This window comes from Mixophyes fleayi, chromosome 6, assembly GCF_038048845.1.
Source record: "Mixophyes fleayi isolate aMixFle1 chromosome 6, aMixFle1.hap1, whole genome shotgun sequence".
In the NCBI taxonomy this organism is placed as follows: domain Eukaryota; kingdom Metazoa; phylum Chordata; class Amphibia; order Anura; family Limnodynastidae; genus Mixophyes; species Mixophyes fleayi.
Window position 1 is genome coordinate 216,996,529 of NC_134407.1, and position 23,083 is coordinate 217,019,611.

Below are 23,083 nucleotides of genomic sequence, written 5' to 3' on the forward strand. Positions count from 1 at the left end.
GGCAATTAATCACACTGTCTGCCCAGCTTCTTTCGGAATATTCACAGCATGTCACAGAAACAGCACTTCAAGGTGCATCACAATTGTTTCTCGGGCCACCGGCAAGTAAATAGAAAAGGAAGCTGCATGCTGCAACAGCAGCAGGGTTCTAAAAGGTGTGTGTCATAATCCTCACTTGCCTTTATTATGTCACTGGGTCCACAAGAGGGAGACACACTACGTCAGATTAATAGTTTCATTCATTCGGAGATCCAATTGAATTTGCAAATCACAAGTTGCTCCATTAAAGGAATAATTGGATCAATTCAGTAATCCTTTTGGACAAAGAAAAGGGTCTTCTTATCTGCAAATGCTTGTTTGCTAAAAGAGATAAGAAACAAAACAACAAAAAGACACAATAAATTGACACGAAATAAGACACAGGAGACAAAAATCTGTTCTTATGTTTTTTTGTTGCTGAAAAGAGACATGATTCTATTTTTTGATAACTGGATAAGAGAAGTGCACCGGTCCTGGAAGTACTGCAATACCAGGTCAATGCGTGGAGTGGACAGAGCAAGCTCTTCTTCCATCTCCCTGTTCTAAAAATCCATTTAATATATGGCCCCCAGATAGGGGGCGTATCAGATATTAAACTGATAAGAACAGATACTACACTTGATCTTAGCCAAAAGGCCGAGAAGCGATAACCTGAAAAGGGACCCAGGAAAGCGCCCGCTTCTCAGGCTAGGCCTGACAACTGTAGGAGACAGCCACGCCACACGCCGTATACTTTCTTCAGCGGCGGCCCACAACACTCCATTGCTGCACATTCTAGGCCCGACTAGCCTGAAAAGCCTGACACCTTCACTGGGACCCTCTTTACACCTCTCTGTCTGCAAAGGCACGCACATGAGCCGAGGACTTTTCAAACGAGATGCCTGCAAAATTTGCATTAACTCCTCCCCTTGACCATAAGTGCAACGACGCCCGCTGATTAGTCGGCCTGCCGTTCCGTCCTCGTCTCCCCAGGCAATTAATCACACTGTCTGCCCAGCTTCTTTCGGAATATTCACAGCATGTCACAGAAACAGCACTTCAAGGTGCATCACAATTGTTTCTCGGGCCACCGGCAAGTAAATAGAAAAGGAAGCTGCATGCTGCAACAGCAGCAGGGTTCTAAAAGGTGTGTGTCATAATCCTCACTTGCCTTTATTATGTCACTGGGTCCACAAGAGGGAGACACACTACGTCAGATTAATAGTTTCATTCATTCGGAGATCCAATTGAATTTGCAAATCACAAGTTGCTCCATTAAAGGAATAATTGGATCAATTCAGTAATCCTTTTGGACAAAGAAAAGGGTCTTCTTATCTGCAAATGCTTGTTTGCTAAAAGAGATAAGAAACAAAACAACAAAAAGACACAATAAATTGACACGAAATAAGACACAGGAGACAAAAATCTGTTCTTATGTTTTTTTGTTGCTGAAAAGAGACATGATTCTATTTTTTGATAACTGGATAAGAGAAGTGCACCGGTCCTGGAAGTACTGCAATACCAGGTCAATGCGTGGAGTGGACAGAGCAAGCTCTTCTTCCATCTCCCTGTTCTAAAAATCCATTTAATATATGGCCCCCAGATAGGGGGCGTATCAGATATTAAACTGATAAGAACAGATACTACACTTGATCTTAGCCAAAAGGCCGAGAAGCGATAACCTGAAAAGGGACCCAGGAAAGCGCCCGCTTCTCAGGCTAGGCCTGACAACTGTAGGAGACAGCCACGCCACACGCCGTATACTTTCTTCAGCGGCGGCCCACAACACTCCATTGCTGCACATTCTAGGCCCGACTAGCCTGAAAAGCCTGACACCTTCACTGGGACCCTCTTTACACCTCTCTGTCTGCAAAGGCACGCACATGAGCCGAGGACTTTTCAAACGAGATGCCTGCAAAATTTGCATTAACTCCTCCCCTTGACCATAAGTGCAACGACGCCCGCTGATTAGTCGGCCTGCCGTTCCGTCCTCGTCTCCCCAGGCAATTAATCACACTGTCTGCCCAGCTTCTTTCGGAATATTCACAGCATGTCACAGAAACAGCACTTCAAGGTGCATCACAATTGTTTCTCGGGCCACCGGCAAGTAAATAGAAAAGGAAGCTGCATGCTGCAACAGCAGCAGGGTTCTAAAAGGTGTGTGTCATAATCCTCACTTGCCTTTATTATGTCACTGGGTCCACAAGAGGGAGACACACTACGTCAGATTAATAGTTTCATTCATTCGGAGATCCAATTGAATTTGCAAATCACAAGTTGCTCCATTAAAGGAATAATTGGATCAATTCAGTAATCCTTTTGGACAAAGAAAAGGGTCTTCTTATCTGCAAATGCTTGTTTGCTAAAAGAGATAAGAAACAAAACAACAAAAAGACACAATAAATTGACACGAAATAAGACACAGGAGACAAAAATCTGTTCTTATGTTTTTTTGTTGCTGAAAAGAGACATGATTCTATTTTTTGATAACTGGATAAGAGAAGTGCACCGGTCCTGGAAGTACTGCAATACCAGGTCAATGCGTGGAGTGGACAGAGCAAGCTCTTCTTCCATCTCCCTGTTCTAAAAATCCATTTAATATATGGCCCCCAGATAGGGGGCGTATCAGATATTAAACTGATAAGAACAGATACTACACTTGATCTTAGCCAAAAGGCCGAGAAGCGATAACCTGAAAAGGGACCCAGGAAAGCGCCCGCTTCTCAGGCTAGGCCTGACAACTGTAGGAGACAGCCACGCCACACGCCGTATACTTTCTTCAGCGGCGGCCCACAACACTCCATTGCTGCACATTCTAGGCCCGACTAGCCTGAAAAGCCTGACACCTTCACTGGGACCCTCTTTACACCTCTCTGTCTGCAAAGGCACGCACATGAGCCGAGGACTTTTCAAACGAGATGCCTGCAAAATTTGCATTAACTCCTCCCCTTGACCATAAGTGCAACGACGCCCGCTGATTAGTCGGCCTGCCGTTCCGTCCTCGTCTCCCCAGGCAATTAATCACACTGTCTGCCCAGCTTCTTTCGGAATATTCACAGCATGTCACAGAAACAGCACTTCAAGGTGCATCACAATTGTTTCTCGGGCCACCGGCAAGTAAATAGAAAAGGAAGCTGCATGCTGCAACAGCAGCAGGGTTCTAAAAGGTGTGTGTCATAATCCTCACTTGCCTTTATTATGTCACTGGGTCCACAAGAGGGAGACACACTACGTCAGATTAATAGTTTCATTCATTCGGAGATCCAATTGAATTTGCAAATCACAAGTTGCTCCATTAAAGGAATAATTGGATCAATTCAGTAATCCTTTTGGACAAAGAAAAGGGTCTTCTTATCTGCAAATGCTTGTTTGCTAAAAGAGATAAGAAACAAAACAACAAAAAGACACAATAAATTGACACGAAATAAGACACAGGAGACAAAAATCTGTTCTTATGTTTTTTTGTTGCTGAAAAGAGACATGATTCTATTTTTTGATAACTGGATAAGAGAAGTGCACCGGTCCTGGAAGTACTGCAATACCAGGTCAATGCGTGGAGTGGACAGAGCAAGCTCTTCTTCCATCTCCCTGTTCTAAAAATCCATTTAATATATGGCCCCCAGATAGGGGGCGTATCAGATATTAAACTGATAAGAACAGATACTACACTTGATCTTAGCCAAAAGGCCGAGAAGCGATAACCTGAAAAGGGACCCAGGAAAGCGCCCGCTTCTCAGGCTAGGCCTGACAACTGTAGGAGACAGCCACGCCACACGCCGTATACTTTCTTCAGCGGCGGCCCACAACACTCCATTGCTGCACATTCTAGGCCCGACTAGCCTGAAAAGCCTGACACCTTCACTGGGACCCTCTTTACACCTCTCTGTCTGCAAAGGCACGCACATGAGCCGAGGACTTTTCAAACGAGATGCCTGCAAAATTTGCATTAACTCCTCCCCTTGACCATAAGTGCAACGACGCCCGCTGATTAGTCGGCCTGCCGTTCCGTCCTCGTCTCCCCAGGCAATTAATCACACTGTCTGCCCAGCTTCTTTCGGAATATTCACAGCATGTCACAGAAACAGCACTTCAAGGTGCATCACAATTGTTTCTCGGGCCACCGGCAAGTAAATAGAAAAGGAAGCTGCATGCTGCAACAGCAGCAGGGTTCTAAAAGGTGTGTGTCATAATCCTCACTTGCCTTTATTATGTCACTGGGTCCACAAGAGGGAGACACACTACGTCAGATTAATAGTTTCATTCATTCGGAGATCCAATTGAATTTGCAAATCACAAGTTGCTCCATTAAAGGAATAATTGGATCAATTCAGTAATCCTTTTGGACAAAGAAAAGGGTCTTCTTATCTGCAAATGCTTGTTTGCTAAAAGAGATAAGAAACAAAACAACAAAAAGACACAATAAATTGACACGAAATAAGACACAGGAGACAAAAATCTGTTCTTATGTTTTTTTGTTGCTGAAAAGAGACATGATTCTATTTTTTGATAACTGGATAAGAGAAGTGCACCGGTCCTGGAAGTACTGCAATACCAGGTCAATGCGTGGAGTGGACAGAGCAAGCTCTTCTTCCATCTCCCTGTTCTAAAAATCCATTTAATATATGGCCCCCAGATAGGGGGCGTATCAGATATTAAACTGATAAGAACAGATACTACACTTGATCTTAGCCAAAAGGCCGAGAAGCGATAACCTGAAAAGGGACCCAGGAAAGCGCCCGCTTCTCAGGCTAGGCCTGACAACTGTAGGAGACAGCCACGCCACACGCCGTATACTTTCTTCAGCGGCGGCCCACAACACTCCATTGCTGCACATTCTAGGCCCGACTAGCCTGAAAAGCCTGACACCTTCACTGGGACCCTCTTTACACCTCTCTGTCTGCAAAGGCACGCACATGAGCCGAGGACTTTTCAAACGAGATGCCTGCAAAATTTGCATTAACTCCTCCCCTTGACCATAAGTGCAACGACGCCCGCTGATTAGTCGGCCTGCCGTTCCGTCCTCGTCTCCCCAGGCAATTAATCACACTGTCTGCCCAGCTTCTTTCGGAATATTCACAGCATGTCACAGAAACAGCACTTCAAGGTGCATCACAATTGTTTCTCGGGCCACCGGCAAGTAAATAGAAAAGGAAGCTGCATGCTGCAACAGCAGCAGGGTTCTAAAAGGTGTGTGTCATAATCCTCACTTGCCTTTATTATGTCACTGGGTCCACAAGAGGGAGACACACTACGTCAGATTAATAGTTTCATTCATTCGGAGATCCAATTGAATTTGCAAATCACAAGTTGCTCCATTAAAGGAATAATTGGATCAATTCAGTAATCCTTTTGGACAAAGAAAAGGGTCTTCTTATCTGCAAATGCTTGTTTGCTAAAAGAGATAAGAAACAAAACAACAAAAAGACACAATAAATTGACACGAAATAAGACACAGGAGACAAAAATCTGTTCTTATGTTTTTTTGTTGCTGAAAAGAGACATGATTCTATTTTTTGATAACTGGATAAGAGAAGTGCACCGGTCCTGGAAGTACTGCAATACCAGGTCAATGCGTGGAGTGGACAGAGCAAGCTCTTCTTCCATCTCCCTGTTCTAAAAATCCATTTAATATATGGCCCCCAGATAGGGGGCGTATCAGATATTAAACTGATAAGAACAGATACTACACTTGATCTTAGCCAAAAGGCCGAGAAGCGATAACCTGAAAAGGGACCCAGGAAAGCGCCCGCTTCTCAGGCTAGGCCTGACAACTGTAGGAGACAGCCACGCCACACGCCGTATACTTTCTTCAGCGGCGGCCCACAACACTCCATTGCTGCACATTCTAGGCCCGACTAGCCTGAAAAGCCTGACACCTTCACTGGGACCCTCTTTACACCTCTCTGTCTGCAAAGGCACGCACATGAGCCGAGGACTTTTCAAACGAGATGCCTGCAAAATTTGCATTAACTCCTCCCCTTGACCATAAGTGCAACGACGCCCGCTGATTAGTCGGCCTGCCGTTCCGTCCTCGTCTCCCCAGGCAATTAATCACACTGTCTGCCCAGCTTCTTTCGGAATATTCACAGCATGTCACAGAAACAGCACTTCAAGGTGCATCACAATTGTTTCTCGGGCCACCGGCAAGTAAATAGAAAAGGAAGCTGCATGCTGCAACAGCAGCAGGGTTCTAAAAGGTGTGTGTCATAATCCTCACTTGCCTTTATTATGTCACTGGGTCCACAAGAGGGAGACACACTACGTCAGATTAATAGTTTCATTCATTCGGAGATCCAATTGAATTTGCAAATCACAAGTTGCTCCATTAAAGGAATAATTGGATCAATTCAGTAATCCTTTTGGACAAAGAAAAGGGTCTTCTTATCTGCAAATGCTTGTTTGCTAAAAGAGATAAGAAACAAAACAACAAAAAGACACAATAAATTGACACGAAATAAGACACAGGAGACAAAAATCTGTTCTTATGTTTTTTTGTTGCTGAAAAGAGACATGATTCTATTTTTTGATAACTGGATAAGAGAAGTGCACCGGTCCTGGAAGTACTGCAATACCAGGTCAATGCGTGGAGTGGACAGAGCAAGCTCTTCTTCCATCTCCCTGTTCTAAAAATCCATTTAATATATGGCCCCCAGATAGGGGGCGTATCAGATATTAAACTGATAAGAACAGATACTACACTTGATCTTAGCCAAAAGGCCGAGAAGCGATAACCTGAAAAGGGACCCAGGAAAGCGCCCGCTTCTCAGGCTAGGCCTGACAACTGTAGGAGACAGCCACGCCACACGCCGTATACTTTCTTCAGCGGCGGCCCACAACACTCCATTGCTGCACATTCTAGGCCCGACTAGCCTGAAAAGCCTGACACCTTCACTGGGACCCTCTTTACACCTCTCTGTCTGCAAAGGCACGCACATGAGCCGAGGACTTTTCAAACGAGATGCCTGCAAAATTTGCATTAACTCCTCCCCTTGACCATAAGTGCAACGACGCCCGCTGATTAGTCGGCCTGCCGTTCCGTCCTCGTCTCCCCAGGCAATTAATCACACTGTCTGCCCAGCTTCTTTCGGAATATTCACAGCATGTCACAGAAACAGCACTTCAAGGTGCATCACAATTGTTTCTCGGGCCACCGGCAAGTAAATAGAAAAGGAAGCTGCATGCTGCAACAGCAGCAGGGTTCTAAAAGGTGTGTGTCATAATCCTCACTTGCCTTTATTATGTCACTGGGTCCACAAGAGGGAGACACACTACGTCAGATTAATAGTTTCATTCATTCGGAGATCCAATTGAATTTGCAAATCACAAGTTGCTCCATTAAAGGAATAATTGGATCAATTCAGTAATCCTTTTGGACAAAGAAAAGGGTCTTCTTATCTGCAAATGCTTGTTTGCTAAAAGAGATAAGAAACAAAACAACAAAAAGACACAATAAATTGACACGAAATAAGACACAGGAGACAAAAATCTGTTCTTATGTTTTTTTGTTGCTGAAAAGAGACATGATTCTATTTTTTGATAACTGGATAAGAGAAGTGCACCGGTCCTGGAAGTACTGCAATACCAGGTCAATGCGTGGAGTGGACAGAGCAAGCTCTTCTTCCATCTCCCTGTTCTAAAAATCCATTTAATATATGGCCCCCAGATAGGGGGCGTATCAGATATTAAACTGATAAGAACAGATACTACACTTGATCTTAGCCAAAAGGCCGAGAAGCGATAACCTGAAAAGGGACCCAGGAAAGCGCCCGCTTCTCAGGCTAGGCCTGACAACTGTAGGAGACAGCCACGCCACACGCCGTATACTTTCTTCAGCGGCGGCCCACAACACTCCATTGCTGCACATTCTAGGCCCGACTAGCCTGAAAAGCCTGACACCTTCACTGGGACCCTCTTTACACCTCTCTGTCTGCAAAGGCACGCACATGAGCCGAGGACTTTTCAAACGAGATGCCTGCAAAATTTGCATTAACTCCTCCCCTTGACCATAAGTGCAACGACGCCCGCTGATTAGTCGGCCTGCCGTTCCGTCCTCGTCTCCCCAGGCAATTAATCACACTGTCTGCCCAGCTTCTTTCGGAATATTCACAGCATGTCACAGAAACAGCACTTCAAGGTGCATCACAATTGTTTCTCGGGCCACCGGCAAGTAAATAGAAAAGGAAGCTGCATGCTGCAACAGCAGCAGGGTTCTAAAAGGTGTGTGTCATAATCCTCACTTGCCTTTATTATGTCACTGGGTCCACAAGAGGGAGACACACTACGTCAGATTAATAGTTTCATTCATTCGGAGATCCAATTGAATTTGCAAATCACAAGTTGCTCCATTAAAGGAATAATTGGATCAATTCAGTAATCCTTTTGGACAAAGAAAAGGGTCTTCTTATCTGCAAATGCTTGTTTGCTAAAAGAGATAAGAAACAAAACAACAAAAAGACACAATAAATTGACACGAAATAAGACACAGGAGACAAAAATCTGTTCTTATGTTTTTTTGTTGCTGAAAAGAGACATGATTCTATTTTTTGATAACTGGATAAGAGAAGTGCACCGGTCCTGGAAGTACTGCAATACCAGGTCAATGCGTGGAGTGGACAGAGCAAGCTCTTCTTCCATCTCCCTGTTCTAAAAATCCATTTAATATATGGCCCCCAGATAGGGGGCGTATCAGATATTAAACTGATAAGAACAGATACTACACTTGATCTTAGCCAAAAGGCCGAGAAGCGATAACCTGAAAAGGGACCCAGGAAAGCGCCCGCTTCTCAGGCTAGGCCTGACAACTGTAGGAGACAGCCACGCCACACGCCGTATACTTTCTTCAGCGGCGGCCCACAACACTCCATTGCTGCACATTCTAGGCCCGACTAGCCTGAAAAGCCTGACACCTTCACTGGGACCCTCTTTACACCTCTCTGTCTGCAAAGGCACGCACATGAGCCGAGGACTTTTCAAACGAGATGCCTGCAAAATTTGCATTAACTCCTCCCCTTGACCATAAGTGCAACGACGCCCGCTGATTAGTCGGCCTGCCGTTCCGTCCTCGTCTCCCCAGGCAATTAATCACACTGTCTGCCCAGCTTCTTTCGGAATATTCACAGCATGTCACAGAAACAGCACTTCAAGGTGCATCACAATTGTTTCTCGGGCCACCGGCAAGTAAATAGAAAAGGAAGCTGCATGCTGCAACAGCAGCAGGGTTCTAAAAGGTGTGTGTCATAATCCTCACTTGCCTTTATTATGTCACTGGGTCCACAAGAGGGAGACACACTACGTCAGATTAATAGTTTCATTCATTCGGAGATCCAATTGAATTTGCAAATCACAAGTTGCTCCATTAAAGGAATAATTGGATCAATTCAGTAATCCTTTTGGACAAAGAAAAGGGTCTTCTTATCTGCAAATGCTTGTTTGCTAAAAGAGATAAGAAACAAAACAACAAAAAGACACAATAAATTGACACGAAATAAGACACAGGAGACAAAAATCTGTTCTTATGTTTTTTTGTTGCTGAAAAGAGACATGATTCTATTTTTTGATAACTGGATAAGAGAAGTGCACCGGTCCTGGAAGTACTGCAATACCAGGTCAATGCGTGGAGTGGACAGAGCAAGCTCTTCTTCCATCTCCCTGTTCTAAAAATCCATTTAATATATGGCCCCCAGATAGGGGGCGTATCAGATATTAAACTGATAAGAACAGATACTACACTTGATCTTAGCCAAAAGGCCGAGAAGCGATAACCTGAAAAGGGACCCAGGAAAGCGCCCGCTTCTCAGGCTAGGCCTGACAACTGTAGGAGACAGCCACGCCACACGCCGTATACTTTCTTCAGCGGCGGCCCACAACACTCCATTGCTGCACATTCTAGGCCCGACTAGCCTGAAAAGCCTGACACCTTCACTGGGACCCTCTTTACACCTCTCTGTCTGCAAAGGCACGCACATGAGCCGAGGACTTTTCAAACGAGATGCCTGCAAAATTTGCATTAACTCCTCCCCTTGACCATAAGTGCAACGACGCCCGCTGATTAGTCGGCCTGCCGTTCCGTCCTCGTCTCCCCAGGCAATTAATCACACTGTCTGCCCAGCTTCTTTCGGAATATTCACAGCATGTCACAGAAACAGCACTTCAAGGTGCATCACAATTGTTTCTCGGGCCACCGGCAAGTAAATAGAAAAGGAAGCTGCATGCTGCAACAGCAGCAGGGTTCTAAAAGGTGTGTGTCATAATCCTCACTTGCCTTTATTATGTCACTGGGTCCACAAGAGGGAGACACACTACGTCAGATTAATAGTTTCATTCATTCGGAGATCCAATTGAATTTGCAAATCACAAGTTGCTCCATTAAAGGAATAATTGGATCAATTCAGTAATCCTTTTGGACAAAGAAAAGGGTCTTCTTATCTGCAAATGCTTGTTTGCTAAAAGAGATAAGAAACAAAACAACAAAAAGACACAATAAATTGACACGAAATAAGACACAGGAGACAAAAATCTGTTCTTATGTTTTTTTGTTGCTGAAAAGAGACATGATTCTATTTTTTGATAACTGGATAAGAGAAGTGCACCGGTCCTGGAAGTACTGCAATACCAGGTCAATGCGTGGAGTGGACAGAGCAAGCTCTTCTTCCATCTCCCTGTTCTAAAAATCCATTTAATATATGGCCCCCAGATAGGGGGCGTATCAGATATTAAACTGATAAGAACAGATACTACACTTGATCTTAGCCAAAAGGCCGAGAAGCGATAACCTGAAAAGGGACCCAGGAAAGCGCCCGCTTCTCAGGCTAGGCCTGACAACTGTAGGAGACAGCCACGCCACACGCCGTATACTTTCTTCAGCGGCGGCCCACAACACTCCATTGCTGCACATTCTAGGCCCGACTAGCCTGAAAAGCCTGACACCTTCACTGGGACCCTCTTTACACCTCTCTGTCTGCAAAGGCACGCACATGAGCCGAGGACTTTTCAAACGAGATGCCTGCAAAATTTGCATTAACTCCTCCCCTTGACCATAAGTGCAACGACGCCCGCTGATTAGTCGGCCTGCCGTTCCGTCCTCGTCTCCCCAGGCAATTAATCACACTGTCTGCCCAGCTTCTTTCGGAATATTCACAGCATGTCACAGAAACAGCACTTCAAGGTGCATCACAATTGTTTCTCGGGCCACCGGCAAGTAAATAGAAAAGGAAGCTGCATGCTGCAACAGCAGCAGGGTTCTAAAAGGTGTGTGTCATAATCCTCACTTGCCTTTATTATGTCACTGGGTCCACAAGAGGGAGACACACTACGTCAGATTAATAGTTTCATTCATTCGGAGATCCAATTGAATTTGCAAATCACAAGTTGCTCCATTAAAGGAATAATTGGATCAATTCAGTAATCCTTTTGGACAAAGAAAAGGGTCTTCTTATCTGCAAATGCTTGTTTGCTAAAAGAGATAAGAAACAAAACAACAAAAAGACACAATAAATTGACACGAAATAAGACACAGGAGACAAAAATCTGTTCTTATGTTTTTTTGTTGCTGAAAAGAGACATGATTCTATTTTTTGATAACTGGATAAGAGAAGTGCACCGGTCCTGGAAGTACTGCAATACCAGGTCAATGCGTGGAGTGGACAGAGCAAGCTCTTCTTCCATCTCCCTGTTCTAAAAATCCATTTAATATATGGCCCCCAGATAGGGGGCGTATCAGATATTAAACTGATAAGAACAGATACTACACTTGATCTTAGCCAAAAGGCCGAGAAGCGATAACCTGAAAAGGGACCCAGGAAAGCGCCCGCTTCTCAGGCTAGGCCTGACAACTGTAGGAGACAGCCACGCCACACGCCGTATACTTTCTTCAGCGGCGGCCCACAACACTCCATTGCTGCACATTCTAGGCCCGACTAGCCTGAAAAGCCTGACACCTTCACTGGGACCCTCTTTACACCTCTCTGTCTGCAAAGGCACGCACATGAGCCGAGGACTTTTCAAACGAGATGCCTGCAAAATTTGCATTAACTCCTCCCCTTGACCATAAGTGCAACGACGCCCGCTGATTAGTCGGCCTGCCGTTCCGTCCTCGTCTCCCCAGGCAATTAATCACACTGTCTGCCCAGCTTCTTTCGGAATATTCACAGCATGTCACAGAAACAGCACTTCAAGGTGCATCACAATTGTTTCTCGGGCCACCGGCAAGTAAATAGAAAAGGAAGCTGCATGCTGCAACAGCAGCAGGGTTCTAAAAGGTGTGTGTCATAATCCTCACTTGCCTTTATTATGTCACTGGGTCCACAAGAGGGAGACACACTACGTCAGATTAATAGTTTCATTCATTCGGAGATCCAATTGAATTTGCAAATCACAAGTTGCTCCATTAAAGGAATAATTGGATCAATTCAGTAATCCTTTTGGACAAAGAAAAGGGTCTTCTTATCTGCAAATGCTTGTTTGCTAAAAGAGATAAGAAACAAAACAACAAAAAGACACAATAAATTGACACGAAATAAGACACAGGAGACAAAAATCTGTTCTTATGTTTTTTTGTTGCTGAAAAGAGACATGATTCTATTTTTTGATAACTGGATAAGAGAAGTGCACCGGTCCTGGAAGTACTGCAATACCAGGTCAATGCGTGGAGTGGACAGAGCAAGCTCTTCTTCCATCTCCCTGTTCTAAAAATCCATTTAATATATGGCCCCCAGATAGGGGGCGTATCAGATATTAAACTGATAAGAACAGATACTACACTTGATCTTAGCCAAAAGGCCGAGAAGCGATAACCTGAAAAGGGACCCAGGAAAGCGCCCGCTTCTCAGGCTAGGCCTGACAACTGTAGGAGACAGCCACGCCACACGCCGTATACTTTCTTCAGCGGCGGCCCACAACACTCCATTGCTGCACATTCTAGGCCCGACTAGCCTGAAAAGCCTGACACCTTCACTGGGACCCTCTTTACACCTCTCTGTCTGCAAAGGCACGCACATGAGCCGAGGACTTTTCAAACGAGATGCCTGCAAAATTTGCATTAACTCCTCCCCTTGACCATAAGTGCAACGACGCCCGCTGATTAGTCGGCCTGCCGTTCCGTCCTCGTCTCCCCAGGCAATTAATCACACTGTCTGCCCAGCTTCTTTCGGAATATTCACAGCATGTCACAGAAACAGCACTTCAAGGTGCATCACAATTGTTTCTCGGGCCACCGGCAAGTAAATAGAAAAGGAAGCTGCATGCTGCAACAGCAGCAGGGTTCTAAAAGGTGTGTGTCATAATCCTCACTTGCCTTTATTATGTCACTGGGTCCACAAGAGGGAGACACACTACGTCAGATTAATAGTTTCATTCATTCGGAGATCCAATTGAATTTGCAAATCACAAGTTGCTCCATTAAAGGAATAATTGGATCAATTCAGTAATCCTTTTGGACAAAGAAAAGGGTCTTCTTATCTGCAAATGCTTGTTTGCTAAAAGAGATAAGAAACAAAACAACAAAAAGACACAATAAATTGACACGAAATAAGACACAGGAGACAAAAATCTGTTCTTATGTTTTTTTGTTGCTGAAAAGAGACATGATTCTATTTTTTGATAACTGGATAAGAGAAGTGCACCGGTCCTGGAAGTACTGCAATACCAGGTCAATGCGTGGAGTGGACAGAGCAAGCTCTTCTTCCATCTCCCTGTTCTAAAAATCCATTTAATATATGGCCCCCAGATAGGGGGCGTATCAGATATTAAACTGATAAGAACAGATTTTTTTTTTTTATTTAAAGCCTTGAGCTCGTCCCTTGTGCACGAAAAAAATGAGTAAATACCCAAAAAACATGCACAAGAGTTTTCGGTGCGTGGTCCTCCCTCCGGAGAGGAAGGACCCTGGTCCTCGACCCCCAGAACCAAAAAGGTCACTTAGGGGCCGGGGTCGTCTGACTCCCTTCGCCGCAAAGCTAGGGGAGCCTCTTAGCCCCTGGGATCCGCCGAAGCTTCACCCAGTGCTCGGTGTGCCGATTGGGTACGGCCCCAGCCGGGTGGCTGGGCGGGGTTGGACCCTCGTCGCCGCGAAGCTAGGAGGGCCCCATTAGTCCCTGGGATCTGCCGGAGCTTCACCCAGGACTCAAGCCGAGTGGGTACGGCCCCAGCCGGGTGGCTGGGCAGGGTTGGACCCTCGTCGCCGCGAAGCTAGGAGGGCCCCATTAGTCCCTGGGATCTGCCAGAGCTTCACCCAGGACTCAAGCCGAGTGGATACGGCCCCAGCCGGGTGGCTGGGCTAGTATGGGCCCCCTTGGCCTGCCACACTAGGGGACCCATTTTGCCCCTGAGATCCGCCGGAGCTTCACCCTGGGCCGGGTATAAAAATTTTCTTGCCCAGCCAAAAAGGTCCGGGCAAAGAATATAGCATTGCTTAGGAGAAAGAGGTCAGAAGTGCGTGGGTGCCAACAGAATCACGTTGTATCTATATTAAGGTCTCCTGACCCGTGATTTATGGCCCCCCGGGTTTCCAGTCCGGATGCACATTTGTCCCAGCCTTTCAAAGCTGCATTCCAGCCCTCTAGTTAAAGAGGCAAGTGCTGATCTGCCACAACTGCACTTGATCTTAGCCAAAAGGCCGAGAAGCGATAACCTGAAAAGGGACCCAGGAAAGCGCCCGCTTCTCAGGCTAGGCCTGACAACTGTAGGAGACAGCCACGCCACACGCCGTATACTTTCTTCAGCGGCGGCCCACAACACTCCATTGCTGCACATTCTAGGCCCGACTAGCCTGAAAAGCCTGACACCTTCACTGGGACCCTCTTTACACCTCTCTGTCTGCAAAGGCACGCACATGAGCCGAGGACTTTTCAAACGAGATGCCTGCAAAATTTGCATTAACTCCTCCCCTTGACCATAAGTGCAACGACGCCCGCTGATTAGTCGGCCTGCCGTTCCGTCCTCGTCTCCCCAGGCAATTAATCACACTGTCTGCCCAGCTTCTTTCGGAATATTCACAGCATGTCACAGAAACAGCACTTCAAGGTGCATCACAATTGTTTCTCGGGCCACCGGCAAGTAAATAGAAAAGGAAGCTGCATGCTGCAACAGCAGCAGGGTTCTAAAAGGTGTGTGTCATAATCCTCACTTGCCTTTATTATGTCACTGGGTCCACAAGAGGGAGACACACTACGTCAGATTAATAGTTTCATTCATTCGGAGATCCAATTGAATTTGCAAATCACAAGTTGCTCCATTAAAGGAATAATTGGATCAATTCAGTAATCCTTTTGGACAAAGAAAAGGGTCTTCTTATCTGCAAATGCTTGTTTGCTAAAAGAGATAAGAAACAAAACAACAAAAAGACACAATAAATTGACACGAAATAAGACACAGGAGACAAAAATCTGTTCTTATGTTTTTTTGTTGCTGAAAAGAGACATGATTCTATTTTTTGATAACTGGATAAGAGAAGTGCACCGGTCCTGGAAGTACTGCAATACCAGGTCAATGCGTGGAGTGGACAGAGCAAGCTCTTCTTCCATCTCCCTGTTCTAAAAATCCATTTAATATATGGCCCCCAGATAGGGGGCGTATCAGATATTAAACTGATAAGAACAGATACTACACTTGATCTTAGCCAAAAGGCCGAGAAGCGATAACCTGAAAAGGGACCCAGGAAAGCGCCCGCTTCTCAGGCTAGGCCTGACAACTGTAGGAGACAGCCACGCCACACGCCGTATACTTTCTTCAGCGGCGGCCCACAACACTCCATTGCTGCACATTCTAGGCCCGACTAGCCTGAAAAGCCTGACACCTTCACTGGGACCCTCTTTACACCTCTCTGTCTGCAAAGGCACGCACATGAGCCGAGGACTTTTCAAACGAGATGCCTGCAAAATTTGCATTAACTCCTCCCCTTGACCATAAGTGCAACGACGCCCGCTGATTAGTCGGCCTGCCGTTCCGTCCTCGTCTCCCCAGGCAATTAATCACACTGTCTGCCCAGCTTCTTTCGGAATATTCACAGCATGTCACAGAAACAGCACTTCAAGGTGCATCACAATTGTTTCTCGGGCCACCGGCAAGTAAATAGAAAAGGAAGCTGCATGCTGCAACAGCAGCAGGGTTCTAAAAGGTGTGTGTCATAATCCTCACTTGCCTTTATTATGTCACTGGGTCCACAAGAGGGAGACACACTACGTCAGATTAATAGTTTCATTCATTCGGAGATCCAATTGAATTTGCAAATCACAAGTTGCTCCATTAAAGGAATAATTGGATCAATTCAGTAATCCTTTTGGACAAAGAAAAGGGTCTTCTTATCTGCAAATGCTTGTTTGCTAAAAGAGATAAGAAACAAAACAACAAAAAGACACAATAAATTGACACGAAATAAGACACAGGAGACAAAAATCTGTTCTTATGTTTTTTTGTTGCTGAAAAGAGACATGATTCTATTTTTTGATAACTGGATAAGAGAAGTGCACCGGTCCTGGAAGTACTGCAATACCAGGTCAATGCGTGGAGTGGACAGAGCAAGCTCTTCTTCCATCTCCCTGTTCTAAAAATCCATTTAATATATGGCCCCCAGATAGGGGGCGTATCAGATATTAAACTGATAAGAACAGATACTACACTTGATCTTAGCCAAAAGGCCGAGAAGCGATAACCTGAAAAGGGACCCAGGAAAGCGCCCGCTTCTCAGGCTAGGCCTGACAACTGTAGGAGACAGCCACGCCACACGCCGTATACTTTCTTCAGCGGCGGCCCACAACACTCCATTGCTGCACATTCTAGGCCCGACTAGCCTGAAAAGCCTGACACCTTCACTGGGACCCTCTTTACACCTCTCTGTCTGCAAAGGCACGCACATGAGCCGAGGACTTTTCAAACGAGATGCCTGCAAAATTTGCATTAACTCCTCCCCTTGACCATAAGTGCAACGACGCCCGCTGATTAGTCGGCCTGCCGTTCCGTCCTCGTCTCCCCAGGCAATTAATCACACTGTCTGCCCAGCTTCTTTCGGAATATTCACAGCATGTCACAGAAACAGCACTTCAAGGTGCATCACAATTGTTTCTCGGGCCACCGGCAAGTAAATAGAAAAGGAAGCTGCATGCTGCAACAGCAGCAGGGTTCTAAAAGGTGTGTGTCATAATCCTCACTTGCCTTTATTATGTCACTGGGTCCACAAGAGGGAGACACACTACGTCAGATTAATAGTTTCATTCATTCGGAGATCCAATTGAATTTGCAAATCACAAGTTGCTCCATTAAAGGAATAATTGGATCAATTCAGTAATCCTTTTGGACAAAGAAAAGGGTCTTCTTATCTGCAAATGCTTGTTTGCTAAAAGAGATAAGAAACAAAACAACAAAAAGACACAATAAATTGACACGAAATAAGACACAGGAGACAAAAATCTGTTCTTATGTTTTTTTGTTGCTGAAAAGAGACATGATTCTATTTTTTGATAACTGGATAAGAGAAGTGCACCGGTCCTGGAAGTACTGCAATACCAGGTCAATGCGTGGAGTGGACAGAGCAAGCTCTTCTTCCATCTCCCTGTTCTAAAAATCCATTTAATATATGGCCCCCAGATAGGGGGCGTATCAGATATTAAACTGATAAGAACAGATACTACACTTGATCTTAGCCAAAAGGCCGAGAAGCGATAACCTGAAAAGGGACCCAGGAAAGCGCCCGCTTCTCAGGCTAGGCCTGACAACTGTAGGAGACAGCCACGCCACACGCCGTATACTTTCTTCAGCGGCGGCCCACAACACTCCATTGCTGCACATTCTAGGCCCGACTAGCCTGAAAAGCCTGACACCTTCACTGGGACCCTCTTTACACCTCTCTGTCTGCAAAGGCACGCACATGAGCCGAGGACTTTTCAAACGAGATGCCTGCAAAATTTGCATTAACTCCTCCCCTTGACCATAAGTGCAACGACGCCCGCTGATTAGTCGGCCTGCCGTTCCGTCCTCGTCTCCCCAGGCAATTAATCACACTGTCTGCCCAGCTTCTTTCGGAATATTCACAGCATGTCACAGAAACAGCACTTCAAGGTGCATCACAATTGTTTCTCGGGCCACCGGCAAGTAAATAGAAAAGGAAGCTGCATGCTGCAACAGCAGCAGGGTTCTAAAAGGTGTGTGTCATAATCCTCACTTGCCTTTATTATGTCACTGGGTCCACAAGAGGGAGACACACTACGTCAGATTAATAGTTTCATTCATTCGGAGATCCAATTGAATTTGCAAATCACAAGTTGCTCCATTAAAGGAATAATTGGATCAATTCAGTAATCCTTTTGGACAAAGAAAAGGGTCTTCTTATCTGCAAATGCTTGTTTGCTAAAAGAGATAAGAAACAAAACAACAAAAAGACACAATAAATTGACACGAAATAAGACACAGGAGACAAAAATCTGTTCTTATGTTTTTTTGTTGCTGAAAAGAGACATGATTCTATTTTTTGATAACTGGATAAGAGAAGTGCACCGGTCCTGGAAGTACTGCAATACCAGGTCAATGCGTGGAGTGGACAGAGCAAGCTCTTCTTCCATCTCCCTGTTCTAAAAATCCATTTAATATATGGCCCCCAGATAGGGGGCGTATCAGATATTAAACTGATAAGAACAGATACTACACTTGATCTTAGCCAAAAGGCCGAGAAGCGATAACCTGAAAAGGGACCCAGGAAAGCGCCCGCTTCTCAGGCTAGGCCTGACAACTGTAGGAGACAGCCACGCCACACGCCGTATACTTTCTTCAGCGGCGGCCCACAACACTCCATTGCTGCACATTCTAGGCCCGACTAGCCTGAAAAGCCTGACACCTTCACTGGGACCCTCTTTACACCTCTCTGTCTGCAAAGGCACGCACATGAGCCGAGGACTTTTCAAACGAGATGCCTGCAAAATTTGCATTAACTCCTCCCCTTGACCATAAGTGCAACGACGCCCGCTGATTAGTCGGCCTGCCGTTCCGTCCTCGTCTCCCCAGGCAATTAATCACACTGTCTGCCCAGCTTCTTTCGGAATATTCACAGCATGTCACAGAAACAGCACTTCAAGGTGCATCACAATTGTTTCTCGGGCCACCGGCAAGTAAATAGAAAAGGAAGCTGCATGCTGCAACAGCAGCAGGGTTCTAAAAGGTGTGTGTCATAATCCTCACTTGCCTTTATTATGTCACTGGGTCCACAAGAGGGAGACACACTACGTCAGATTAATAGTTTCATTCATTCGGAGATCCAATTGAATTTGCAAATCACAAGTTGCTCCATTAAAGGAATAATTGGATCAATTCAGTAATCCTTTTGGACAAAGAAAAGGGTCTTCTTATCTGCAAATGCTTGTTTGCTAAAAGAGATAAGAAACAAAACAACAAAAAGACACAATAAATTGACACGAAATAAGACACAGGAGACAAAAATCTGTTCTTATGTTTTTTTGTTGCTGAAAAGAGACATGATTCTATTTTTTGATAACTGGATAAGAGAAGTGCACCGGTCCTGGAAGTACTGCAATACCAGGTCAATGCGTGGAGTGGACAGAGCAAGCTCTTCTTCCATCTCCCTGTTCTAAAAATCCATTTAATATATGGCCCCCAGATAGGGGGCGTATCAGATATTAAACTGATAAGAACAGATACTACACTTGATCTTAGCCAAAAGGCCGAGAAGCGATAACCTGAAAAGGGACCCAGGAAAGCGCCCGCTTCTCAGGCTAGGCCTGACAACTGTAGGAGACAGCCACGCCACACGCCGTATACTTTCTTCAGCGGCGGCCCACAACACTCCATTGCTGCACATTCTAGGCCCGACTAGCCTGAAAAGCCTGACACCTTCACTGGGACCCTCTTTACACCTCTCTGTCTGCAAAGGCACGCACATGAGCCGAGGACTTTTCAAACGAGATGCCTGCAAAATTTGCATTAACTCCTCCCCTTGACCATAAGTGCAACGACGCCCGCTGATTAGTCGGCCTGCCGTTCCGTCCTCGTCTCCCCAGGCAATTAATCACACTGTCTGCCCAGCTTCTTTCGGAATATTCACAGCATGTCACAGAAACAGCACTTCAAGGTGCATCACAATTGTTTCTCGGGCCACCGGCAAGTAAATAGAAAAGGAAGCTGCATGCTGCAACAGCAGCAGGGTTCTAAAAGGTGTGTGTCATAATCCTCACTTGCCTTTATTATGTCACTGGGTCCACAAGAGGGAGACACACTACGTCAGATTAATAGTTTCATTCATTCGGAGATCCAATTGAATTTGCAAATCACAAGTTGCTCCATTAAAGGAATAATTGGATCAATTCAGTAATCCTTTTGGACAAAGAAAAGGGTCTTCTTATCTGCAAATGCTTGTTTGCTAAAAGAGATAAGAAACAAAACAACAAAAAGACACAATAAATTGACACGAAATAAGACACAGGAGACAAAAATCTGTTCTTATGTTTTTTTGTTGCTGAAAAGAGACATGATTCTATTTTTTGATAACTGGATAAGAGAAGTGCACCGGTCCTGGAAGTACTGCAATACCAGGTCAATGCGTGGAGTGGACAGAGCAAGCTCTTCTTCCATCTCCCTGTTCTAAAAATCCATTTAATATATGGCCCCCAGATAGGGGGCGTATCAGATATTAAACTGATAAGAACAGATTTTTTGATTGAAAAAGTAGCTTTATTTTGTATAAAGTACAAAAAACACAGTTCATACATTTCATTCAAGTGTACGCAGTACACCGTAAGACATGATCATGCATACGTTTTAGTACAATACAGGGCATAAAGTACAAGACATGACATCCTACACTATATACATCAAGTACTGCACTAACCATTCAAACTTAAAACGTATCACAGTACAATAAAATAACATTGGATGTGAGGGGGAGGTAGGTGAGAGGGGTAGGGTGATGGAGTCACGAGCAAAAAGTTTTTATTGAGGACAGACACAAAGGGAAGGGTGCATAAATAGACATGACATTCAATAATACTTCATGCTGTGAAGGGGAATGGGTTGGAGGGGGAAAGGGAGGGGAGCACAAACCAAAGTTTTTTATTGAAAATAGACACAATGGGGAGGAGGAGAAGAGGAGACAACAATCAATCAATTACAATCAATCGTCGTCTTCATCTTCCTCAGGACTGTCAAGGGTGTTATAGTCTCTTAACAGGCTATGGATAAGCCTGCGACAGTCCTGGATGGTCATCTTCTCCCGCTTCAAGATGAGGCGGTTCCTGGCAAGCCACATAGCGTCCTTAAAACAGTTCATAAGGCGCCAGGCCTCCTGGATTGCCTCAACGGTGTGAGTCCCAGGAAATAATCCATAAAATACCGAATGGTATGAGAGGCAAGTCCTGGGCACACTGTCCTTAAGTTCATGTTCCAGGGCATCCAACAATGCCTGTGCAGTGGGACAGTCCCAAAAGATATGTTGAGCAGTCTCCCTCTTGGTAATACAAAAGGGGCAGTGAACATATCTGCACAGGTTTCGGGAGTGCATAAATGTCCTGAGAGGCAAACCCCCCTGAATGGCCATCCATGCAATGTCTTTATGTCCATTAGTCAGTCTCTTAGAGGCCACATTCTCCCAAACATGTTTGGCCGTGGCCACAGGGAGCCCTGGAACAGACTCCATAATGTCCTTAGCTCTGATGAGCTTGTGGATAGTTTTAGGTTTCCACAAGTCTGGTTTAAGTCCCTCCAGATGGTGCTCCCTCACAAATTGTCCAACATCCAGGTAAAACCAAGGTGTAGTCCAGTTGTAAGGGAAGGAGCTGTCCCACTTGTCCCAACCAAGTTTCCTCCAAAGAGGAAGAAGGAAAAAGCGTGACATGGACTTCCCAGCAGAGCAAACGTTCTTTTCAAGGAGTGTCCTGCGGATACAGTTGCAAACAAAGAAGGCACGCAGCATGGTGGGGATATCCGGGATCCCTTTCCCACCTTTGTGGGGCTCCTTGTACATAACTGACCGCTTCACTCTGTCCATTTTGGAGCCCCAGATGAAGTGAAAGACTGTCCTCGTGATGGTCTTACAGACGGCAGCAAGAGGTGGCCAAGCTTGGGCCGTGTACTGAAGAACGGGAAGAATCTCGTTGCGCAGTACCAGTGCTTTCCCTTCGATGGTAAGAAGTCTGAGGCTCCACAGTCCAATCTTTTGCCGGACTGTTGCCAGTCTCTCTTCCCAGCACTTCAGGGCCGCCTCCTCTCCACCGAACCAAACTCCAAGAATTTTGATGAAGTCCGGCTTGATTGTGAAGGGGAATGCAGCGGGGGATGACAGGTGCCACTGACCAAACAGCATTGCCTCTGACTTCCCGCAGTTGACTTTTGCCCCTGAAGCTTGGCCGAAGTTGTTGCAGGTCTGGACGAGTGCTGCCACCGAACGCTGATCAGCGCAGAAGACAGTGACGTCATCCATGTAGAGCGAACACTTGGCCTCTAGTCGGTCTGGACCCGGTGCGGTGATCCCTCTGATCTCTGGGTTTCGCCTGATGGACATCGCAAAGAGCTCTATACAACAGACAAAAAGGAGAGGTGAAAGAGGGCAGCCTTGTCTGACCCCAGACAGTACAGAGAAGGGGTCAGTCTTCCAGCCGTTCACCAACACCGAGCTGTAAATATCAAGGTACATCAGGTTAACATAAGAACAAAACATATCACCCAATCCAAACCTGCACAGAACCTTACGCATAAAACCATGAGAGACACGATCAAAGGCCTTCTCCTGATCAAGACTGACCAGGGCCACATGTGCGTGGCGGTCTTTGATATAATGAACCGTGTCCCTCAGCAGCGCAAGGCTGTCTGCAATCCTTCTACCAGGAATGCCACAAGTCTGATCAGGATGAACAATTCGCCCAATGACAACCTTTAGCCTGTTGGCTAGTACCTTGGCCAAAATCTTGTAGTCCACGTTCAGGAGGGAGATGGGCCTCCAATTTTTGAGGTCACATCTCTCTCCCTTGCGCTTGTACAAAATCGTGATCAAGCCCTCTCTCAGAGTAGGAGGCATCCTGCCCTCCACCACCATCTCCTCATACAGCTCTAGCAGGTCCGGGCCAATGAGGTCCCA

The 23,083-nt window shown here is 45.6% G+C and overlaps 1 protein-coding gene, 18 non-coding genes and 2 pseudogenes across 19 annotated transcripts in view; 1 reads left to right on the top strand and 20 right to left on the bottom strand.

The window, feature by feature from the left end:
- Nucleotides 1–23,083, top strand: part of LOC142095485 (uncharacterized) — a 185,296-nt gene that overhangs the window by 144,219 nt on the left and 17,994 nt on the right. The window lies entirely within an intron of this gene.
- On the bottom strand, nt 497–687 carry LOC142095817 (U2 spliceosomal RNA). The gene has a single exon (XR_012677993.1). It is a non-coding gene; the product is annotated as a U2 spliceosomal RNA (small nuclear RNA).
- Nucleotides 1,507–1,697, bottom strand: LOC142095819 (U2 spliceosomal RNA). The gene has a single exon (XR_012677994.1). It is a non-coding gene; the product is annotated as a U2 spliceosomal RNA (small nuclear RNA).
- Nucleotides 2,517–2,707, bottom strand: LOC142095820 (U2 spliceosomal RNA). The gene has a single exon (XR_012677995.1). It is a non-coding gene; the product is annotated as a U2 spliceosomal RNA (small nuclear RNA).
- LOC142095821 (U2 spliceosomal RNA) lies at nt 3,527–3,717 on the bottom strand. The gene has a single exon (XR_012677996.1). It is a non-coding gene; the product is annotated as a U2 spliceosomal RNA (small nuclear RNA).
- LOC142095822 (U2 spliceosomal RNA) lies at nt 4,537–4,727 on the bottom strand. The gene has a single exon (XR_012677997.1). It is a non-coding gene; the product is annotated as a U2 spliceosomal RNA (small nuclear RNA).
- On the bottom strand, nt 5,547–5,737 carry LOC142095823 (U2 spliceosomal RNA). The gene has a single exon (XR_012677998.1). It is a non-coding gene; the product is annotated as a U2 spliceosomal RNA (small nuclear RNA).
- Nucleotides 6,557–6,747, bottom strand: LOC142095824 (U2 spliceosomal RNA). The gene has a single exon (XR_012677999.1). It is a non-coding gene; the product is annotated as a U2 spliceosomal RNA (small nuclear RNA).
- LOC142095825 (U2 spliceosomal RNA) lies at nt 7,567–7,757 on the bottom strand. The gene has a single exon (XR_012678000.1). It is a non-coding gene; the product is annotated as a U2 spliceosomal RNA (small nuclear RNA).
- LOC142095826 (U2 spliceosomal RNA) lies at nt 8,577–8,767 on the bottom strand. Its single transcript, XR_012678001.1, has one exon. It is a non-coding gene; the product is annotated as a U2 spliceosomal RNA (small nuclear RNA).
- On the bottom strand, nt 9,587–9,777 carry LOC142095827 (U2 spliceosomal RNA). The gene has a single exon (XR_012678002.1). It is a non-coding gene; the product is annotated as a U2 spliceosomal RNA (small nuclear RNA).
- LOC142095828 (U2 spliceosomal RNA) lies at nt 10,597–10,787 on the bottom strand. The gene has a single exon (XR_012678003.1). It is a non-coding gene; the product is annotated as a U2 spliceosomal RNA (small nuclear RNA).
- LOC142095830 (U2 spliceosomal RNA) lies at nt 11,607–11,797 on the bottom strand. The gene has a single exon (XR_012678004.1). It is a non-coding gene; the product is annotated as a U2 spliceosomal RNA (small nuclear RNA).
- On the bottom strand, nt 12,617–12,807 carry LOC142095831 (U2 spliceosomal RNA). Its single transcript, XR_012678005.1, has one exon. It is a non-coding gene; the product is annotated as a U2 spliceosomal RNA (small nuclear RNA).
- Nucleotides 13,627–13,831, bottom strand: LOC142095894 (U2 spliceosomal RNA; annotated as a pseudogene).
- Nucleotides 15,461–15,651, bottom strand: LOC142095832 (U2 spliceosomal RNA). Its single transcript, XR_012678006.1, has one exon. It is a non-coding gene; the product is annotated as a U2 spliceosomal RNA (small nuclear RNA).
- Nucleotides 16,471–16,661, bottom strand: LOC142095833 (U2 spliceosomal RNA). The gene has a single exon (XR_012678007.1). It is a non-coding gene; the product is annotated as a U2 spliceosomal RNA (small nuclear RNA).
- On the bottom strand, nt 17,481–17,671 carry LOC142095834 (U2 spliceosomal RNA). Its single transcript, XR_012678008.1, has one exon. It is a non-coding gene; the product is annotated as a U2 spliceosomal RNA (small nuclear RNA).
- Nucleotides 18,491–18,681, bottom strand: LOC142095835 (U2 spliceosomal RNA). The gene has a single exon (XR_012678009.1). It is a non-coding gene; the product is annotated as a U2 spliceosomal RNA (small nuclear RNA).
- Nucleotides 19,501–19,691, bottom strand: LOC142095836 (U2 spliceosomal RNA). Its single transcript, XR_012678010.1, has one exon. It is a non-coding gene; the product is annotated as a U2 spliceosomal RNA (small nuclear RNA).
- LOC142095861 (U2 spliceosomal RNA) lies at nt 20,511–20,683 on the bottom strand (annotated as a pseudogene).